The sequence below is a fragment of the Mustela putorius genome, unplaced genomic scaffold (genome assembly GCF_011764305.1).
Source record: "Mustela putorius furo isolate JIRA1106 unplaced genomic scaffold, ASM1176430v1.1 tig00000242_pilon_pilon_pilon, whole genome shotgun sequence".
Taxonomy (NCBI): domain Eukaryota; kingdom Metazoa; phylum Chordata; class Mammalia; order Carnivora; family Mustelidae; genus Mustela; species Mustela putorius.
This window is the reverse complement of record NW_025421325.1, coordinates 19,959,197-19,962,859: the sequence shown is the minus strand read 5'-3', so window position 1 is coordinate 19,962,859 and position 3,663 is coordinate 19,959,197. Positions and strand designations below refer to the sequence as shown.

General features: G+C 37.9%; 1 pseudogene; it reads right to left on the bottom strand.

Annotated features, from left to right (window-relative positions):
* Window positions 1–3,242: 3,242 nt before the first annotated feature.
* Window positions 3,243–3,403, bottom strand: LOC123391573 (annotated as a pseudogene).
* Between the last annotated feature and the right edge of the window lie 260 nt (window positions 3,404–3,663).

Below are 3,663 nucleotides of genomic sequence, written 5' to 3'. Positions count from 1 at the left end.
ACCACTAGATTTGCCTTCCAAAATATGCTAAAAGGTTTTTTAAGTAAGCAAAAGATCATTAAATAATAATTTGATCAAACAACCCAACTTTACATCTTAAGGGGTTAGAAAAAGAATAACAAAGTAAACCCAAAGCCAGCAGAAGGAAGGAAATTATAAATATTAAAATAGTAGCAGAGACTATATAAACAATAGAAAAAATAACAAAACTAAGTTGGTCTTTTGAAAAGATATACAAAATTGACCATTATCTAGAATAATCAAGAAAAAAGCAAAGAACTAAAATAAAATTATAAGTGAAAGAGGAAACATCACAACTCATGCCACAGAAATACAAAGAATAATAAAAGACTGTTATGAAATCACAAAGCATGCTCAGCTCAGCCCAGGAAGAGATCATGCACATCCCACAGCACCCTATGATAAAGACATTGTTGAGGGAGCTTGAGCTATCATGAGCTATCATGAGGAGCTTTCCCAACTTTAAGATATATCACCAGGGAAGTGCACTCCATCCACCAGATAAGTCTCAATATTAATGTTATTTCAACTTTGGGTAGTACATATTAGGACATAAACCAAGGGAAATCAATGTAAGATGTGTGGACCTCAAGCTCATATCAATTGGAAACACTATTCTCTGGACGAACCCTCACCAGTGTAATTCTCAGCATAGAATACTCCAACTGTGTATGCACTCCAGCAGGGCATAAGAGGCTCCCACCGAATCACCCTTGCTGCAACCAAGCTGACATAGAATATTCCAAACCCGGAGGAGGAGTTAAGATGGTGGAAAAGTAGGGGGACCTTAAGCTTGTCTCATCCCTTGAATACAACTAGATAGTGGTCAGATTGTTCTGAACACCTGAGAAATCAATCAGAGATTTAAGCAAACAAATGCTACAAGTCTACAAGTAGAAAAGTGGCCACAGTTTGGAAGGTAGGAGTTTCAGAAGCTTGAATCTGGTGTGGTAGAACTTAGGATGTGGCAGAGAGAAGATAGCCTGCTTTAGGAGGCTACTACAAAGTATTATAAGCAGCAGAGCATAGAATTGGAACTTTTAGAAGTCTTCTACAGTGGGGGTCATGCCTGGCTTAAAGGTGCTTAGGTGGTATAGTGGGTGGAATCACCGTTGCACATCTGGGATATTTTGGGGAGCAAGAAGAACGGGTGGTGCCTGAATGCAGCAGAGCTCTCGGGCATTGGAGCAAGGAAGCCAGATGAGAATCAATTAAGTCTAGGTGCCTGCTTTCTGCTTGGTGTTTCCATAAACTGTGAACCACTGCACATTTGTGAGACAACTTTCCTGGGATGGGTCCAACAAAAGGCAGAAGCTTGGGGAGATTTCCCCCAACCCCACCTGTAATTACAGTGCCAGTCCACACTGCTCCAAAAATTTGGAGTTGAAACTCAGTCACATGCCCAAGATTAGGGGAAAAAAAAAAAAGAAGAAAAAAAAGGTTCTGTCCCAGGCTGGGTGAACACAGAGTTTTGAGAGAAACCAGGGACACAAGAGTGATTGATTACTTTTCTGTGAGGGCTCACCAAGGAGAGCTGGAGGGTGCAAATTATTAGCTCTGGGGCTAGAGATCTGGGCTGGGCCATATTCCTCCCACCCATCAGTCCTGAAAGCCTTCAGGGAGCAAAACAGCTCCACTTAGTGAAGTCCAGAGCTGCTTACACCAAGCCCTGCTTCCTTGTACCCTGGAGAAGCATTGCCTTTAGGCAAGTCTACCTGAGAATCAGTTTAACAGACCCCTCCCCCAGAAGACCAGCACAAACAACTACTTCACATCAAGTTTACTGAATCATAGAGGGCTGAAAAGCTTCAGCTCTAGGGGGAAACAGTATGTAGAATTCTTTGTATTTTTATTCTTTACTCTTTCTGTATTATTTTTTTCAATTATTTTATTTTTTCAAATTTTCTGTTATTTTTATTTTGTATTTTTATATTTACTTTACATTTTTTTCTTTCCTTTCATTTTATTTTACATACATGTTTTTCTTTCTTATTTGGGGTTCTGGTTTCTTTTAACAAGTGAACCAAAACTTTTTTAGTTCTGTTGTTGTTATTGTTTTTGTTGTTTTTCTTTTTCTATTCTGGACAAAATAACAAGATGGAGAAATTCACCCCAAAAGAGAGAAGGGGAGGTAGTACTCCCAGCCAGGGATTTAATCAATACAAATGTAAGTTAACATGTCTGAACTAGAATTTAAACAATGATTATACAGACACTAGCTGAGCTTGGAAAAAAGCATAGAAGACACTACAGAGACAAAAGAACTAAAATCTAGCCAGGCACAAATTACAAGTGCTATTACTGAGATCCAGTCCTAAGTAGAGGCCACTAAAATGAGGAGATATCAAATAGAAAAGCAAATCAGTGGTATAGAAGATAAAATGGTAGAAAATAAGAAAGCTGAAAAGAAGATGAAAAGAAAACTATTAGATCATAATGGTAGACTTAGGGAGCTCAGCAAAGTGAAATAATATCCATATATAGGGGTCCTAGAAGATGAAGAACAAGGAAAAAGAGGCAGAAGTTTTATTCTAACAATTTATAGATGAAGTTCCCTAATCTGGGGAAGGAAATAGACATTTGAGTCCAAGAGGCACAGAGAACTTACCTCAAAATCAACAAAAACAGGTCAACACCTAAACATATTATAATGAAACTTGAGAATTACAAAGCTAAAGAGAAAATCCTGAAAGCAGCTCGTAACAAGAGGTCTTAACCTATGAGGGTAGACACATAAGGCTGACAGCAGACCTGTCACAGAGATCTGGCAGGCCAGAAAGGATGGGAATGATATATTCGACATGCTAACTGGGAAAAATATGCTGCCAAGAATACTTTATCCAGTAAGGCTGTCATTCAGAATAGGAGAGATAATTTCCTAGACAAACAAAAACTGAAGGAATTTAGTTTACTAAACAAGCCATGCAAGAAATTTTAAAAGGAGACCCTCTGAGTGGAGAGAGAGAGATGAAAAGTAATAAAGACCAGAAAGGAATGAGACAATCTACAGGAACAGGGCCTTTACAGGTAACACAATGTCACTAAATTCATACCTTTCAATAATTATTCCAAAAGTAAATGGACTAAATACTCCAATCAAAAGATATAAGGTATCAGAATGGATTTAAAATACAAGACCCATCAATATGCTGCTTACAAGAGACTCATTTTAGACCCAAAGACACCTCCAGATTGAAAGTGAGGGCATAGAGAACAATTTATCATGCTAATGGATGTCAAAAGAAAGCTGGAGTAGTCATCTTTACATCAGTCAAACTAGATTTTAAGTCGTCACGGGGGGGTATTGGGAAAAGTTTTCAATTAGCAATAATCGCGCCTTGGATAAACCTCATTGGCTACGATACTGCCACTGCACAAAGCTTCAAACTAGATTTTAAACCAAAGAACATACATAGGAGATGAAGAAGGACACTATATCATAATAAAGATAAAAAATTTAAAATATATTTTTAAAAAGCCATAATCATCAAGACAGTATGGTACTGGCACAGAAACAGACACACAGATCCATGGAACACAATAGAGAACCCAGATTTGGACCGTCAACTCTATAGTCAACTAATCTTCATCAAAGCAGAAAAAGAATATACAATGGAAAAATGACAGTCTCTTCAACAAATG